This window comes from Motacilla alba, chromosome 2 (genome assembly GCF_015832195.1).
Source record: "Motacilla alba alba isolate MOTALB_02 chromosome 2, Motacilla_alba_V1.0_pri, whole genome shotgun sequence".
NCBI lineage: Eukaryota > Metazoa > Chordata > Aves > Passeriformes > Motacillidae > Motacilla > Motacilla alba.
The window spans coordinates 112725452-112745654 of record NC_052017.1 but is presented as its reverse complement, the minus strand read 5'-3'; positions in this window follow the sequence as shown (position 1 = coordinate 112745654).

Sequence of the window (20203 nt, the reverse complement as noted above, 5' to 3'; positions counted from 1 at the left end):
TATAAATCACGTAACACACACTTGAATTGCTTCAATGAGACATAGCAATCAGAAAGTTTCGTCCTCTAATGCCTTTCATTAGGCCTTAAATTCTCATTCTCAGCAACAAAACTAGCAGAGGCACTACTCCTATCCCTTGTGAGCCATTCAGCCTTCTTGTGAGCTCAGTCTCACTGCTGTGAGACCAAACTAGCACAGGGACTGCCCAGGCACAACATCTTGCTCATCTGTAGAATATCATCATATTGTAAATGTTTTCAAGTCTAACAGAGCTTAAAATATGCAATAATTCACCTAAAGAAAGAACATTGTGTATCTATCACAGTACTTACATCATGAATTGTAATAAGTGTTAGGAGTATCTCTGAGTAGTCTACTCCTAACATGCTTCTTTTCCTATTACACACACAGCTGCAGCATTTTTGCAACCCCAGGACACTGAATTCTAAATAACCAAAATATTCAATTTTTGGTGAGCAAACAGTAGCATAACTATGGTAATAGTTTTATGTACAAAACAACTGAAGAGCTGGATCACCTTTTGTACAACCAGAAAAAAAATATATGAAAAACACCTACCTGACAGCTATGACATTCAGTAGGATAACTCATCTCCCATCTGAATTTCCTTAGGAGTAAGGGTAGAATACCTTTGATAAAAACAGTCAGGCTTGGCAAAAAAAATATATTTATTTCCTTGAGTCATGACCAAATTTCACACCCTGCCCTTTGCCAGATTCCTGCAATTTCAGCCAATCTCATCAGTCTAACAGAAACGCATCATCTTTGTCTCCCCCTTTCTCTAAAGGGACCTCTCAAAACACTCCACATGTCATTGTTACCCCAAATCCTGTTCTTCTGTAGCATTTGTTCACCCACTTGAAATCAGCACAACATCCTCATCTCCCAAATAACTGCAGTCTGTCAGATAAAAACAATGTTGCTGTCTCTAATTATTAAAGCTAAGCCACCCAGTCATTGAAATACTGGAAGTAATTGAGATCTTAAACCCAAGATCACAACTTCAAGCATATTCCAGGTACTCAAAAGTGTATCTGTATTATTAGGTCTGTTAAATCCATTAGTTCTTGGTTCTTATTCCAGCTCTCTGTGCAACACCAAGACCTTACCTTATCCATAAAACACAAGTTTTCAATTTTTCCTTTAGTTCATACCAATCACCTAACAATTTTTAATGGCTTCATGGCCAAAAAAAATTATGACATATCTTATCTCTTTGATGCAGTGGTCTTCAGGGCAGCTAGGACTTGGTGAAGGGAAGGAGAAATTTTGACTTCATTTTTTAGAAGGTTGGTTTATTATATTATGATATATATTATATTAAAAAGACCACACTAAAACTATACTAAAAGAACAGAGAGAAAGATTAATCAGAAGGTGAGACAGGAATAGAAAGGAATGAATAACAAAGTTCTGGGACTCCCAGAGAGTCCAAGAGCTGCTGCCTCCTGGATTGGTCAGCAAGTAGAAACATCCCACATTGACCAATCGAGAAAGCACCTGCTGCATTCCACACTAGCAGATAACAATTTGTTTACACTTGAAGCTGAGGCCCTTCAGCTTCCAGGAGAAGAAAATCCTAGCAAAGAGATTTTCATAAAATATTATAACTACATCTCATCTCTTAATAAATTCCTTCACTTTAATATGTACAATGTATATCATATATTATTTAAAGTAACCTTTATCTACTTTATACAAATAAATTTCTTCACACAGCTAATTACTTCTTAAAAGCAACTTTAAACATCTCCTTCTGCCTGTTTCAGATATCTCTAGGCACATTCTAGAGCAACACAACACAACAGGATGGGTAATGTTCACAGGTTCAGAAGCAATATCTTGTCTGCTCAGTTGCATACCAGTCACAATAAGTCCTGTGGCCTTCCCTACATTGCCTGGACAGAGATACCTCCAGTGTTTTCAAAGGTATTTTCCCTGATCAGAAATATGGTAAATGTTAATGGTACTGTCCCCCTGAACTTCAAGAAAGTCTTTCTAAATCTGCCAACTGCAAGTGCTTATGGGAAGTGTATACCATGAACTCAAGAAAAGTTACATTCTACAGCTGTGATGACATTACAAATATAGAACAAAACCCAGCAGGCCTCTCACAGCCAATTATAGTCCTGGGATTTACCCTAGTGGCATCTCCTGGATTCAACTACTGAATTCAGGTTTTCAAATTTTGGTGCAGAGATTGCCTTCTTTTAACTCTACCATTATATGTCCTTGACTAACACAGTGATTGAAAAAAAATATATATTAATTGAAAACTGTCTATTCAATAGCATCTCCTTGCCCCAATGGCTTAAACCTCCTGTATCCTCTTTCAAGTGTTTATATATAGCCCAGCTGCTGAGCTATACATACTGCAGCAAGTCTTCCACCTGCTGGACAAAAGGCAGCACTAAGCTTCCTTAGCAGGAAACAGATGCAACAAATATCTGAGAGCGACACAATGACAGAAGAAAAAGAAAAAAAACCCGAAACCAAACACAAAAAGGCAGCATCAGGGTGCCCTTGATCTTGTCTAAATGTAGTAAGTAAATAAAGGTGAAAATGCAGCCGTCCAAATAAAGAGATACAGAGGTCAAGCATCTGTGGCCAAGAAGCTGCTCTGCTTTCCCAGTATTCCTTGTTTTACAAACTGTTTCTACAAGGTCTCTTTATTTGTGCTTTTACAAATGAGCTGCATTACTTGAAATGGAAACAGTACGGACCTTCTGCCTTTTGGGCTGTTCTGGGTAGGTAACTGCTCTAACCAAGCAAGTAGAGAAATTTCCCTTTGTGTTCTCTGCCTACCTCAGGTGGCTGGCTGAATCAGAGCATCACATATTCTGTGATCCTAAATCGATTGCCAGAGTCCCATGCCCTCGAGCAGATTCAGACGGGATGCCAGGCTAAGCCCTGAAGTTTTGACTCGCGGGTCCAGGTAGAGGGAGGTCTGTCCCCTGCGCTCCCGGGGAGAAGAGACATGGTGCTGTGCCCGAGGCTGGGGAAGGGGGAGATGCTGCTTCCTGCACATCCTGCATCTCAGTCAGGCATGGGAAAGGCTGTCAGCAGCGTGCAGCTCTGTATGAAACTACAGGGTGTTATCTACTCATTCAAAACCACTGGAACACGGTCTTAACCAAAGTTCACTCAGATCTTTCAAAGCTCAAATATTTTTTTATTACATAGCTTGGTTTGACACCCCCAGCAGCATTTCTCCCTGAGGTATTGCCCAAACCTTGAGCCAATCAAGGATGCAAATGGAGAGGCTGCAGGTCTCCTTTGGTGTTATCCACTCTCTAAAAGGTACGCATCATCAAGAGGAGGGACCATTGTGAAATTGCAACCAAAGTCAGGAAAAGATGGGTTACAGTCTTGTGGGACCATTCAGAAATCTTAAATGGGATTAGCAGACATTACTAATAATGAAAGCTGAGCCAATAAGATGAGCTTTATCCTTTCTAGATCTTCATAACCAGAGTTTTACCACGTTTTTTGGTGGTTTTTTTGGTTTGGGTTTTTTTGTTTGTTCTTTGGGGTTTTTTTTTGCATAGAAAATTATGCTCATTACACAGTGCTGAATGGTCACAGACAAAAACAGGTCTCAGTGCTTCAAAATTTACCTTCAGAAATTAAGGACCAAACAAAAAGTGCAGAAGAATCCAGTCAGAGACGTCATAATTGATGTTGCCAAAAACACCACAAAAGAGCCCTCCTCATATATCTGTGCACATGAGCACACAAAAGCACATAGAGATTCATATGTGTATCAGCCATCTTAAAGGATCAGTGTCACAAAGTTAAACATAGTTTAGTGATAACAGCTGTAAGAAAATATTTTAAAGCATAATAATTTGCAAATGAGACAGTTCCTCAAGAAGCCACAATCTGAGAGAAAAATAATTTCAAAAGTAAATAAGCTTACATAGAATAAAACTAATTACAATCATAAAAAATCATAGAAACCATAAAAGAACCATAAAATAAATGCAATGTAAAAAGACTGACAATTATTTTTAAGTAAACCAATAATAAAGAGAATGTAAAAGTGTTATCATAAATTTTATATGATCATTTGGGCAAAGAAGAAATGTACAATGAATGGCGCACTAGCCTGTCTTATGCATGGTAAATCAGATGCAGTCATACCATAAGGCTGATGAAATCCTATTTTGTTTCAGAAATATTTAAGAAAGCTTCTATATAAAGCTTTAAATTTGGATATTATTTGTTCAATCAGGTTGTGACCATGTGTTAGAAAAGCAAGGGGTAGAGGAATGCTTCACAATTTTTGGGTCAGAAGATGCCACAAAATACTCAGACTTAAGGAAAGTAGGTCTGTATCATTAACAGCAAATGTAACTGAGATATTTTCAATGCTATAGGTCCTGCCAACCTTTAAAAAGCCCTGGATAAAACAGTGCCAGCAGCAGTACTAAGTGAATAAGAAAGCTAAGAACAGTAATTACATGCTGATTTATGTGTGTTTATTTTATATCATGGGAACTGGTTTGATAGATTTTTTTTGATGCCATTACACGTCCAGCTGATAGTGGCAAATAGTGTCAGTGCAGCATGTTCTGATCCCCAAATTAAAGCAGTTTCATGCTTGCTCCACCCAGTGCTCTCATCACTCTTACTGCGATGGCAGCCAAAGCCAGGCTGGCTGTGGAACTCCCATCCTAAAGCACTGGCATGTGCTTACAAGCAGGGTATGCTCAGCACTGGACTAACACAACCACAAGGTATCAGGGCATAAACCGCATTTTTAATGGGAGTCTATAGCACCAGGTCTCATCACCTCCAACTTAACAGTTCTGGAAGAAATAAAAGTCACTATGGAAGAGGTGAAGACGGGGGAAAGCAAGTAACAAGAAGGGTAGAGTTCACTGATACAGAGCAATCAAGATCCCATGGTAACATGGACACAAGCAACCCCAGCTCGTTTTAAGATAAGCAAATGAAAGTCATGCATAGGAACAAAGACAATGGCTTCTGCTCTGGTGATCAGAAACACTGAAAAGAGTCAAATTAACATGGAGTTTTAGTGAATTTTGTGCCCAGAGGGGCCACTGTCATTCTGAGATGCTTAAAATGAAGACTACAAAGCAGGAGCAGAAAGCAGGAGCACAGTAGTTCCTTTAACTCAGTGTTTGGAAGTGCTGCATCCTTCTTTTGTTTTTTTTTTTTAAGCATAACCTGTTTTCAAGCTGATATGTTAAAAAGAACATTGATCAACCATAATTACATCAAAAAATGTGTACAGGGATGATTTAGAGGTTTGATGGTGCAGGATTTAGAGATTCAATCTTTTCAGCTTAACAGAGAAGAGTTGAAGCAATGATTTGATCTTTTTCTTTAAGAACCTGGATGGCAACAGAGGCACTGCAACCTTTTTCAGGCTAGTAACGAAGATGCAGTAAGACCCGAAGGCTGAAAGTTGAAGCCAAATATTCAGAAGATAAATGTTAACCATAGTGATAGTGCTTACCTGTTGGTTAAACCATTTTTCCCCAATATTGAAGAGAAATATCTAAGACTCCAAGATTCTTCTGAATATTGAACATTGAAGTAATATGGGGTTTTTTAATTGATGGACTTACACAATATATTGTATCATGTATTATTCAATTATATATTACTGTAATTTTCACTGCGGGACAGTTTTTAAATGGCAGATAAACTATCAGATTGTATGAGATCTAATTATGAATTACATAAGGATGTCTTATTTAATTAAAACAGACAAATGGTAGTAATATTGTAAAAATAAATGTATTCCAGATGCAAATGCCTAGATAAGCTGTATGTCAAGGTACAGTTCAATTTTTGACCAAGGTCTACTAACAATGCAAGGCAGTTGATTGTTTTTGCATAGACTGCCAAAAAAATCGTCCTCAACTATAGATGAGATCTGGAAAGTAATATTTCCACGGGATAAATCTTAACAATGGAAGGGAAAAAAGAGCCCTTAGAATAAAATTCTTAGAAAAGCTTAGACAAAGGTTTTGCAGTACAACTCAGGAAAAAAAAACATACTGGGAAGATAACGAGTAGTGTAAGCAAATAAATATCCTGATTTACACACCACAGACACCTAAAACTCCCAATATTTCATTTGCAGAAAGAAAATGTAATATTTAAAATATTTTCATATCTCTTCATGTATGAACACGTGTGCATTGAATACACTAAAATGCTATTTACTGGCAATGATTTGCATCACTTTGTAAATTCTAAATTAAAACCAAAACAAAAAAAAAGGTTAAAATTAAAATATCATTCCTGTTCTCAAAGATCAATTGTTTGGCCTTTTTTAAACTTCCTGTTTTGCTCTATAGGAACTCTTCTTTATCACACTTGATTCACGGAACATGCTATTATTGTTTTGCTTTGCTTTACTCCCCATCAGCAAAAAAACTACTGCACCTGAACAAGACTCTAAACCCCTTTTCCATGCACGTTTTCTCACAGAATTAACTGACATCAGTAGATTGTTTGCTTTTAACCCTGACATCCCCCCTGCAACCTATTTTTGAAACAAATTTTATTTTAGGATGTCCTGACTGATACTAAATTGGAAACCCTGGTGTGAATTTTATAGAACACTATTTCCTTTTATAGAGGATGTTCACAGCTAATCTGTCATCTAAAGGGCAGACAGAGGCCAGAAGGTTAGGAAACCAAGACAGGTGGCCCAGCAGCAGCCTGAAATCCAAACTTTTTTGGCATTGTGTGCTTAATTATATTGCAAAGGATCTGAGTGTTTTCTCACTGTTCCATGTTTTATTAACACTAAAAACACCTCAGCTCTGTAACAGAATGGGCAAATATTGAGCAGAAGAACTTTCTTGCAGAAGAGTTCTTCCACCAGGGTAAAGATGGACAGCAAACTCCCCGTTTCCCACAGATCTTTTCCCAAGAAGTTATGCCAGGAAATGAAGAATCCGGGTTTGTTCAGGCTTCCCTTCAGCCCTGCAAACACACACTTTTGTTTCTATGTTTACAGCATGCTTTAAAAAAACATATTTACCTCATCAGCAAGTGATGCCAATGCCCCCTCATTCTATTATTATTAATAATGTAACAAAATGAAATTATTGTCCTATTCAATAGCACTTTTCAATCACTAAAATTTACTAGTTTTGTACTTGCCATCTAAGCCAGTGTAAACTCACAGCAGGGCCACAATGTCACCACAGCAGCCACAAACTGAGGGTCCTTGACTCCTCCCTTTCCTTAGCACATCAGCAGTCTCCAGGAGGCCCACATGTGTTTTTCCACAGTTCTTACATCCTGGTAAGACCAAGTGATTATGCAGACAAAGCTTAGTTTGTCCTTGTGCAGACAAGACAGGTTGGAGGAACAGGATTCTGTAGAAAATCCTGCAGAATCAATCTTGCATCAAGGACAGCAGCAGAGAGAAATGGGTTATGGGATCACATGGAGCTTCTGTGCCAAGACTGCACTTAACTCTATGAGCTGGAGCATTTAGGCAGTAATGAGCAAACAGGATTTCAACTGTGCCCCACATGTGCAATGTAGTTATCACCCAAATTATGCAGTAAAAATATCCTCTTAATCCCAAGAAAAGATTGGAGCAGTAGCAAGTCCCGCTTTGGATTTAAAATGCTACATGAGCTACTCAGCTCAACACTTGTAAATCTACATCAGCCACGGCACCCAACATCTGCTCAACTAGAAGGCAGGGTGTCCCAACAATCCATCTAATCAGTATGGGACACCCAAATATGCTCCAACAGCACTTTTGCTTTCACATCTCTTTCACATCAGCCTTCCATTGTATTGAGGGTTTTTGTTTGGGCACACGATCTGACTTTGAAGGCATCAGTTAGCAAGTCCAATCCGACTTTGCAGGCCTCGGTTAGCAAGTCTTCAGAAAAATTCCTCCTGAAGGCCAAGCTTTGCAGAAAAGCAGCAGGTTCAAACTTGCTAAACAACTGTGCTGAACTCAAATGCAGAGATCCTGCTAAAGATACAACCCAGAGTAGTTACTGAAAAAGTTTCCCATTTTGAACACAAGTGACTCTGTTTCATACTGTTATCATGTGAAGGGCAGACACCAATCTAGCATTTGGGGAAGGGGTTTGCAAAACACAGAAAGAAAATAGAAATGTCTGTGTTTATGTGTATGTCTGCAAATGGGATGGAAGTAACTGTGTTAGTGAAAATAATTGCCATGACACAAAATAACTGTTCATCTGTATTACATTGTTTCCATTTATTATCTACCACATATAAACTATTTTACCAAAAAGGATACGCACTGCAGACAAAGCACAGAAACTCAAGATAGGACGCACATTTTGAGAAAACTCCTGACTTTCTGTTCCTTACAATTTCTGTCTTCCCAGACACGTAAGATAAACATAGCTAGACTGACTTCAGCATTTTATGGTTTATATCCCTCAGCCCCAAAATCTGCCAAAACCTGCATGCACAGAGATAAGATATCAAGAACTAAAGAAAAAAATTTGTTTTCCCCTCTGCACTTTTCTACACTATCCCACCTGTTAACAGTTTCTCATTGAAGTACATTTTATTTGTAGAAGTATTCTTTCTAATTTAGACTTCTGCAAGTAACACCAAATGAAATAATTTGTGCACCTATCAACAAAAGCTGCAGCTTTCAAAAGTGTACCTTCTTAATGGTTTTTTAACACTTCTGATTTTAACTTGGGAGGTCCTTGAATACAAGAATAGGATGTCAGACAAATGGAAGACAAATGTTATAAACTTGAGAACCGTGATACTTGACCCATAAATGCCAGACTAATAGGCTTCTTGCTTCTCTCTCCTCCCAGTGGCCGTACACTCATTTTCTGCACAAAACTCACCATCTCTTTTTTAAGGTAGAAGTAACAGTTCTACTAATTAAAAGGTTCTACTAATTAAAAGGTTTTACAGTGATTATAAATTTTTCTATTTGCTGAATTGAGGGCATGCTATTTTGTCTTATCTTGAAACATGTTTTTTACACCAGTTAAATATGATTTGTCAGCAATTACCCTTATTTTGGTTTGGCATGTCCTTTGTTAATTAAAGCAGTCCCTAATGCAATCTTGCCAAGTATTTTAGCTCTGGAGTTTGCAAGCCCCTAAGCTATCATCAATTTCACAAGTTTCTTAATTTACACCTGCTGAGATAGGATCAGCAGACTTGGGTTTGTTTAAATGAAAAGTTCTGTTTGGATTACAGAGGGAGGCTGCCTACCCATGGGCATACACGTTGGGATAAACAGCCACCATAGGTGGCCACTCTGCTAGTGAAAAACATTACAGAAAGTTGGGTGTACAGATAAAAGAAAATAAATGAAGGTATACTACAAGACAAGCATTTGCATTTACTGTATTTCAAACAATGCAACACTGATTTTGTTAAACTCAGCGTTACACTTCCATAAGCATTATAAAGGTCTTTCCAGACAGGGTACTGCAGTGATGTGTATGAGAGAACAGCTACACACAGATCAAAGCTTTCAGAACTGACTAGCAGTTGTTAGCCTATTTGTATCAATTTAATGTCTTATTTTCAAGAGCCCAATTGTTCAGTTTTTGAGAAACACAAATCAAACAAAACCATTTCCACATATATATGGCATAAATGCATGTTAGAGTATTTTAAAATTAATAGGAACTTTATTATCAAGTTTGTTATTAATAATCTTTGCTCCAGAGGTTGGTTTTCAGTGAATCTTTTTAATAGGAAGAATCAAGAACTGTTATTAATTCATTATGAAAAAAATTTGAAACCTATTTCCAGAAAATATTTTAATTGTGCTTCTAAAGAAAGAATAAAATAATCAAAAAAATCAGAATATAGCTTTGTTTTGTAAATGAAAGAAGCAGTCAAGTCTTATAAAGTCAAACTTACAACTAAAGAAATCTGCATTAAATAAAATTTTACATAATATTATCACCTTTTCTGCAAATGCATTTATGATGAAAAAAACTAATTTAACCCAGTTTAAAATGTTTGGATTAATCTAAAGAAAATGTACTCATAACTTACGTTGCCTGAAGACTAAAATACTTCATCGCGACTGGCTATGTTAGATACTTGTTTATATTGTTGGGGATTTTTTTCTAATATGATGCAACTACCATGTTTGATTTAGAGATTTGCTCCCTACTGCAATGTATTTAAATAAATTTGGCAACCAGGAGCATAACATGATAACCTGGCCCTGTAAAAGGTTAAAGTCAACAATTACAAAGCTTTTAGTTGTGAAAACAGCCAGTAAATCCTGAGGCAAGCCAATAACATTTTCTTCTATTTTCTCACCAATTAAGTGAGATCCTGTTTCCTAGTCTGAGGTGCATGTAGGTTATCAGGTGTGTGTGTGCCTTTAGGATTAGTCGTGTTCATGGCAATAAAATTAGCATGAAGAGCTGGTAAGAGTTTACACAGTCCAAGTCCAGCTTTTCCATGCTCCAGCTCTCATGTCACAAAATACTACACAGTCATTTCATTTCCACTGATTGCTGCCTGGACATTCACTACAGGAATAATTACGAATCAAGTGTAGAGTGTATCAAACAAGGTCATTGTCTTTGGCTCTAATAGATACTAAATTAAATTACTTACCATAAGTCATCTCTGTTTCTCAGTGTCTTCAGAAGGCATGACTGTAGAAAAATTCACAGATACGTGGGAATTGAAAACATCAACAATAAGCAGACTTTATCAGCAGTGGAAAACAGCTCCAGGGTTATGATATTTTCCCCTGAAATTCACCTACTATTTTTCTCTAAAAAGAACTGCTACAGCAGTGATCTTGTACTCAGCACTACTGTGGCAGCATCTTGAATCCTGTGTTCAATTTTGAGCCCCCCACAAAGACATTAAGGTGATGAAATGTGTCCAGAGAAGGGCAGCAGAGCTGGTGGAGGGCCTGGAGCATGAGTCTTATGAGGAGCAGCTGAGGGAGCTGGGGTTGTTTTGTCTGGAGAAAAGGAGGCTCAGGTGGGTCCTTATCACTCTACAACTACCTGAAAGGAGATTGTAGAGATGTGGGCTTCATTCTCTTCTCCCAGGTAGCAAGTGGTAGAATGAGAGAAAATAGTCTCAAGTTGCACCAGAGGGAGTTTAGATTGGACATTAAGAAAATTTTCTTTACAGAAGGTATTGCCAAGCAGTGGAAGAAGCATTGGAACCAGGGGAGTGGTGGGTTTACCACCCCTGGAGGCATTTAAAGGCCTGCTGATGTGGCACTCAGGGACATGATTTAGTATGGACTTGGCAGTGCTGGGTTAGCAGTTGGCCTTGATAAAGAAAAGTCTTTTCCAAGCTAAATGTTTCTATGAATCTAAAGACATACCCTTCTCTATTCAACAGCTAGCACCATGCTATTGAGGAACCCTCTACAGGAGACTGTCAACACACAGAGGTATCAAGTACTTTATTTATTAGACATTAAATTGTGAAAAATACTTATCCATTCATTTTACAAGGTAAGCTGCAGTGGGTGGAAAAAATGAAAATTGATCATTTTTTATATTTTTATGCACATATATACACATTTCTTTCCACTGTAATGCATGCAGAAAATTGAATATAGCTTTCTTTTGTAAATGAAAGAAGCAGTCAAGTATTGTAAAGTCAAATTAACAACTAAAGAAATATGCATTAAGTAAAACTTTACATAATACTATCTAATATTATCTAAACTTTACATAGTATTGCCTAATATTATCCTATGGTACTTAGTTTTGCTCCCTATATGCTTCCAAAAATCATAAGTTCTCTTAAACAGGAATGAACTGAGTATTATTCTTCCTTTACTCAAATCTCAGACTTTCTGGCTGGTCTCTTAATTGCAATCTTTTGCTAAGCTGGGGGCTTTTTGTATTTAATTATACAATATCTAGTGTGGGGCTCTTTTCTGGTTGTCCTCTTCCACGATGCAGATTATAATCTTAGAACAATAGCATGTCATAGGAGTAAAAATATAAGATTCAAGCCAATTTTGACCATTTCCCACTTGCTCTATGAGATCAAATATAAATCGCAAGCCCAATCTTTGCTTTAGAAAAAATTTCACTTTAAATTTGCGGAAACAGCCATGCGGTGGATGACTTTAACTTTCTGACCACACATTACAGAGATTAGTAAGGTCAGGTACACTCTAAGAATAAGATGTGTCCCTGCATGCATGACTCTTCGTGTTAATGAAAATATTGATACAAAAATGTCCATGCAAATTATAAAATGGAGTCACACAGAGCATGTATTGCAGGAACTGACTGTAGATATTCAGCAGCATGTGGTGCTCCCCATGAAATACTATGTAAAATATTTAATACACTAATTTCTGTAAAATTACATATAATCTCATGAACAGCACAGTAAATTACCTACCAGTGCCAAGAGGAGATGCCTGCTCCTGTACAGGTGCTCTCAAGATGGGGAAGAGTATGTCAGGTTACTGATGGTGAGATGGGGAAGAGTCTGAGGGAGCTGAGTATCTGGGATTAATTTAGAGGAGCAAGTGAAAAGGGAGCTGGTGGAGTCCTTTACTGTACAGCTGGGTGAGGGGGATGCCCTCACCAGACAGGAATTCCCTGTGGTATTTAGTTGTACCTAGCTCAGTTCTTTTGCCTACAGTCTATTGCATACCATTCCCTCATTGCTGGTATCCAACTCAAGAAACAAGAGAGCAGCCCTGCTGTTGTAGTCTGTTAACACATTTGAAGAACTTTATGCTGTTTTGTTGATAAAGCAAAACACCAAATGCATGTATTGACAATCTCTGAAATATTAATCGATCACACCATATTTTTGTATTGCAAAAGCAATTTCTTAAATCTAGAACAATTCCATTTGCATTGAAAACACTAAAGGCACTTGATTTATGTTAGGAGGGAAATAAGTTTAGACAAATAATTTTGCCTTGTGACCAAAGAGAGGAAATGGTCACCAGCATTTGTAAGCAGAAACTGAGCCTTCAGTCTCTACTCACAAATGATGTCTTCAAAGCTCTGCCCCCATCCTTAGGTTATCTCTTTCTTCAAGTGTGGTGTGCAAACATAGATTTAGTGCTCACCTGAGGTCTCTTATAGTGAAATAATTAACTCCTGAGTGTCACATGTGTTCTTCTTCATGCTTGCCAAGATGACCTCTGCTTTTTTTTTTTTTTTTCCACAGCAGCTTTGTTGACTCAGATCACTAGGAATGTGATGAAAAAAGAAAGATATTAAGGTAGTGTATTTTATTTTACACTGCAGGGGACTGGGCATATAACTGTAGTCAGTTATTATGTCTCAGATGAGGTGCAGTGATTCCCCACCAAGAAACAGCAACTACTCAAACTATTTCAACTGAACTATTCATAACTCATGGTATTCTGCTGAATAAATTGCTTAATTCACATTCAACTATTGCCTTAAGATTCTCCCCCCTTCTCCTTTGTAACAGCATTCACAAAGTCAGGGGGTTTTATTTATATTTGTGCATTTCTTTTTTGTGCTTTCCTTAATTGAAGTTCTTCTTGCTGATATCAAGCTATTTCTCCAAATTACCAGGATAATTTTAGCTTCTAACTTCATCATTTATAATGTTTTCAGCCCTACCCAATCTGGCAAAATCCAGAAATTTTTTTAAGTATAGTCTATGCTCCTGACTCATTAGTAAATGCAAAAAGTAAAGGAATGGGCCTGTGTAATGATTCCATCTAAAAGAACTTTGATAGGCAAAGGCACAGATAACTGTGATTATCTGTGATTTCATCTGGTCCATGTCTCCCCAGTTTAGGGGAAGTAACATATAACAACCTTAAAACTTCTACTATCATCAAGCTACATATATTGCTTGTCCCTTCAACACTCAAGCACTTACTCTGCTAACACAGGAAATCATGCTGAATTGATAAAATTTATTTTGAAAAACCTGTTTGGTTTTGTTTTGTTTCATTATCCTCTCACTACTTGTAATGTTAATTGTTTGGCTTAACATCTTTCTGATTATCAGCATTAGATCAAAGGATTTGCAAATGTCAGGCTTTCTTTAAGAAAAATATTATGTCCCTGTTTTATTTCAGGGAATCTTCAGGGTTCTGAAGCAGAATGTCATGACTATTCTCACTAAGTTACCTCATAATTTTAGATTTTTCCACAATCAGTTTCCACCAGTGTCAACACCATTATTTTTAGAAAATTGGAGTTTGCAAAACTATCATTTTTGAAAATTTTAACAGCTAGAAATATAGAACTAGTGATTTAAAGGCCTTATATAGACAAATCTAATTGCCTAGTTACCTCCCCATTTGGATCATTTTTCTCGTCCTCTCTTGACTACTATTATATAATATTTTCCATTAGTTTTCCTTCCTCAGAGCTTTGTATTTAAGTTGCTATAAATACAGTGCAATGCTTCAGAGGATGGTCTCCTTGCTCCTGCTGTAAGAGGAGGAAAAACTTGTTTGACAAATGAGCCTTCCAAGCTGAGACACTCATAGTTAAAAGGGACACTGTTTGCCTTCCTGTCATCAAGGATAACAGAGATAAACTTTGGAAATCAGTTCGTTTCTCTTGCTTTAAAGTAAGCCATGAGAACTCATGGAGGTTACAGATACTGGAAAATATCTGTAATTCCTGGATATTACTGTAGTTCTAATTTAGGAAGTATGAAGAGTCGAGTTAATGTGGTTTGTTTATATGGGACGTCACAACACTGTTATTGTTATTCATCACTTGGCACAAAGGGGAACTTGGAGCATTTCCAGGCAATCTGCAAACTGGAGTAATTTCACAAAACACTTGAGACAGCTGAAGAGGGAACATCAGAAATGGAGTTTTATCTAGCTCAGACACCAGGATTCACTCACATGTTTTAACTTAGGGAGGCCTCAGATCTGTGATAAATTTAGCCCCAAAAGGAGCTACTTATGCTGCAGGAGCAATTGCATGCTTCAGTCAGGATGCTCCCCCACAAGGATGCAGGTCTTCAACATGTCCTATGTGATGTCTGCCAGCTTTGTGTGATTATCTTGAATACCACTAGGACATCTCAGATTGTGTCAGGCCCTCAAGTATAGAAAAGTACAGCATTATCTGGAAGGTATTTGAGTCACAAAACCCACTGATTAAAAATATATTGTAAACACTGTGAGAGTGTTTCTCAGGCTGCAGATGAGAATATAGAACACCAGAATGATTACAAACTTTTCAAAGCTCAGGAATATGCTGCGGTCTTATTGCCGATGTAAATTTAACAACCAAGTTAAAGACAATCTTAATGTCAGCCAGCTATACAATGTTTAAAAATTCTGCTCCTTATTTTGAGATTTACAGTTATTTTATCCCTAGCAAAGGTAAGGATTCTCCAAACCATGAATAAAAATTAATAGAAAGTCTGGAAAAGTATCTGAAAAGATTAGTACATACCACAAGACATATTTGCCCATGAAGACTGTTTGGTAAGACTTTCTCTGTAGGAATACAATTTTACCTGGTAGGAGATCATAGTGCCTGCAGTGGCAGGTGCTTTTGAACTGTAAGGCTTTTAAGCTGTGCTCTGGATAACAGATCATCATCTGATCATCTGTGATATTTGACAATTGCAGGTGGAAATGTTCCTGAAGCAGGTTAGTAAACCTGAGGAGGAAGACACGTCCCAGACAGGCACCCCTCAGGGTAAAGCAGAGGCATCATCTGGGAGCAGCAGCGACTCAGAGGGTCAGGAGGACATTGCTGCCACATGGAGTGTGAGGCTGGATGCTGAAATCCAGGAGCCACCATCTTCTTCAATGTTCTTGTATGTTCTCAAGAAGCAGAGAGGCTTGCTTGTATTTATAGATTATTATTTATTTTTAGCAGAATTTTTAAAATTTGATGTGATGGTTACCTGAAACCTTTTAGGGGTAAGTCGGACATGAATACTCCTGCATTTCTAGTAACCTTAATACTTCTGCCAGTCAGGATCAGGTACCTAGATTGACCTGGAATGCATGAAGTATTTCAGAGTGACTACTTATTGCTATCAAAATATATAACGTGTGAATAATTCAGTCAATAAGAACTTAGTGCTGTAGAGAAGAAGTTCTAAGAAGTTCTAAGCTTAGTGCTTAGAACTTAAGTGCTGTAGAGAAGCCACCCAGAGCAGTAACGCAACAAAACATGTTCGGACTTGTTCTGCTGCCTGACAACCTTGACATAATTGTGCTATTTCCTCTATTTGTCTAACATTCCCTGGCTACAACACACATCCTTGGGCAAGACTTTTCATTTCACTGTTCCCAAATGGCCTTCATGTAATTTGCTGTGCACACACGAGTTCAGTATTGTAGAAATAACTCACAAATCCTCAGCATCTGCAGGATAGTTAGCTGCCCTTTGTCATCCACAGTCCATTTGTTTGTTGCACTCTAGTTTGTATCTGTGTAATACCACAGCTTTTCACTTTACACTGCTAAGAATTAATTTCAAATAAGAGAAATATTGGCTGCTAGTATTCTCCTTTAGCTGTGATCTGCTAATGGCAAGTGTGGCTGGATGTGCACACAAGATTAGAATTTTCCCTGAAGTGAAATACTAGAAATGCACGTGATTCCTTCTGCAGTGTAACCTACACTGTTCCTCAGCTCCGCCACCTGGAAACTAAGCAGTCCCCTCTTCCTCAGGGAAAGACTGGTTTTCTTCACTGCTGTGTTTCCTGTATCAGTCACTTTTCCATTCAGAACCTCCAGAACACGTTTGCACTTGGTAGTGACAAGTAACTCCTTTTCCTTTTGGTTTCCAGTCGTGACACCAAGGTTGCCACTCGTGTCTGTGACAGTGGTGCTGCCATTATTGACACTCCTTTGGGGGTTAGAGTCTGGAACACTCTGTGGATGACCTGTAACCATAATATATACTTTTCACAAGGTTATTAGGAAACCTTTTTGATATTCCAGATCTTTTCTCTCAGTATGAATGTTTTTGTATTTTATTGAGGTTAGAAAGCTGAAAGAAAACCCAACAGACTTTTCCTATGATACAGAGTCTAAGTGATGCTACACTGGCTGGGAAGTCAGTAAAGCAGGCTTTAAGGGCTGTAATTGGAAATCAGGCTCATGAATGAAACACACCTGTCTGACTAAGATTCCTTGCAGGACATTAAGAAGTGGTTGAAGATGATCTCTTGCAGTCATTTCAATATGAAGCAACCAAATAACAGCCTTGCTATTTTTCACATCTCCTGTTGGGATTTCCAGCCTATATATGAGTAGGTAAAAAACAGTGGGTTATTTCTTGAGACATTACTCTGACTTATTCAGGAATAACAAAATAGATCTTCTCTTTTTTCATTGTTTGTTTGTTTGTTTTTTCTTCAGGTTTGGCCTTCTCTAATATTCTGCTCTGCAGTGGTATTTGTAGGGAAATAACTTACATAATTCCAGAGAACAGAAGGAACAGTGTTTGTATCTTAACAAATTTTAGCAAGTTTTCCACACATTAAATTGCTGTCTATAGTTTTAACCTCTAACTCCAAATCAATAGTGGTGAATTGAGCCCATTCTTTTTAAAGCAAACCCAGGACATTATGATTCAAGGTTCTTGCATCAGTACTAGTGAGTGTTTTTGCAGCATTACACTTTCAATCGCCATACCCAATTCAAAGGTTGGAAAAATTTATACAAATTGCACTCTTCTGAGGGCAAATCTTCTTCACCTTGCTCAGAGAAACCCGTTTTTACTGTTGATTTTGCACAGGTAAAATTATTGGAGGTTGACATACAGAAAGACTGTGTGTAAATTAAGGAAACACAAGTAGTCTAGCTCACAGAAACTTGTAGGAGTGATACCTTTCATTAATGTAATGAAAGCATTAAATAAAAAAAATAAATAAAAAAAAAAAATCAAGCCTACATAACCTGACTCTACCTTAGCTATTCCCCAGTAATACTGCTCTGTGCATTTGAAACCAGAATTTGGATGGTATCAAACCATTCAGCTCCATGAATTCACAAATATTGGTTCATCACACCAGTTAATTTGAAAACAACCTTTACCCAGAAAAACATTCTAATATTCTTTATCTTTGTTCAACAGGAGACAAATTTTTATTTTAAACAGGATGTGTGCAGGATAAATTTTGTTTCTACATGGCAATAACAAGAAGCTTTAAAGTAAATCAGACACCATAAAGTAATTCCACAATGCCTTGGAAAGAACCCAAGACTTGCTGGTACCTAAATATATTCTCTGTGGGTAAGTGTAGAGGCCACCCTCAATGTGAACAACAACTATATTCCCCTGATAACTCTGTGGAATACTCCATGAAATGAGATCTCTCTGACAAGGAAAAAGATGGAAATTTACTTTCTCTGAACTATTGGTTATTAAAATGCAGAAGATGCTGGTATCCTTCTTTAAACAAGGTAAAAATTTGTTTTGATGAAGAGCTCTGTTTGTAAAATCTTACTTCAACATTTTTCAATGTCAGGTACCTGGAATTAATTTGTATCACAATACAGCCAGAATATAAAAATGAATTATTTAAAAAGGATAGAACAGAGCCGTAATAGAAGAGTCTCAGTAGCTTAAACATTTTTACTTTGCCTGTTACTGCTCCACTGTAAGTGAAAAACACTCCTAAAACAAGTGTTTCGAGAGAGTCTGAAAGCAGCTGGAAACAAATTTGCAATTTACTTAATTATGAAATTTCTGGAGACTGCATCAAGTCCAAGCTATTTACTGATATCTCAAAGGGAATTTCTAGATTTGCTTTGAAATGTTCTCTATTTTTCTCCTTATGCTCTTTGTTTTGAGATCCTTTTTACTGAAAGACTCATGACATCATGAGTCGTGTTTCTCTTTTATCTCTGTCAGGTGACATATACCATGATGTTTGAGTGTTTCAGTTTCTTTACCTCAAAATTCAAAACTTGAATCATTAATAGATTTTAAGAGCTGTGGCAATTTCAATTTGTAGTGATGCATAAGGAATATTCATGCTTGAATTAAATCTAAGAGAGACACCTTAGAACTACAATTAATCTCAAACTATACAAAATACAACCTACGACCTGGACATTAAGACAGCTCGTGAGAAACTCCTTGTCTCCACCTGACCATGTGCCCATTTAATTAAATGCATTTTTAAATCATTGGAGTAAGACAAAATGCTTAGTTGTAATTTGCCTGACAAGAAGTGTAAATTAGGCATGAAGACTATGCTGCCATGATTAAATTTTTTATGCTCCATTGACTAAGATAGTCTTCTCCATTTTATATTGCAATCTATAACACAAAATTTAAAATCTATATATAAATTTGTATTAATGTAGTAATCATTGCCTATGCAGCCATAAATGTAGTGGTTGCTAGAAGATGACTATATTAAATATTTTAAGCCCATATTCATTTAAGAAACACTAAGAATTTCAATAAACCAACCACTAGATTTAATAACAGCTGCAAAAGGAACATCATTGCTTTCACACTATTAATTTGGAAAACTAATCAAAGCAATGTGGTGTCGGCAGAACAGCTCTAAGGAACTGAATGCAATATTTTCTTATATATGTTTAAAATACCTAAAGGCCTCCACACCCTGATTTCCAGCTCACCAGACTGGTGATGACCCTCGATTTATCACGACAGAACAGTGCCTTTTAAGAGTTCCAGAAACTGCTCTGATAACCTGAGTGGATTGGGATAGCCAAGATCCACCGGAGATAACACGTACATCATTTATCAGCCCATAAACTCCTCATGCAGCAGCTCCAGGAGAACAGCGGTGACTCAGAGCCAGGGACGCTTCAGCCCCGCACTTCACATCAGCCTCCCCCACCGGGCGCTGCGCAGGCAAGCCCCAGCCGCACAAAGCAGCCTGAGCCCACCGCACACAAGGGAAGCTGCCAGCCACGTTCCATAACTGAGAAAGTGCTCAGTGTGGTCTGAGAATACAGAACAAATTTAAACATTCCCGTGTAGGATTTTCTGAAAATAGTTGTTTTATGCTTGGACCAATACATGAGTTACATGACTTTCCCATCCCTATATTAGGGCTGAAATGCATTTGAGAACTATACTCGGATGATTTTGAAAGCGATACACAGGTGCCTGCAGCTAAAGTAATCTCAGACTTTCCATTTATAGAACGTGAAGTCAGCTTTTTACAGCTTTAACAACACGTTTGGACCACAAAATTTTTCATCCTAGTCAGCTGACTCCAGCAGAGTATA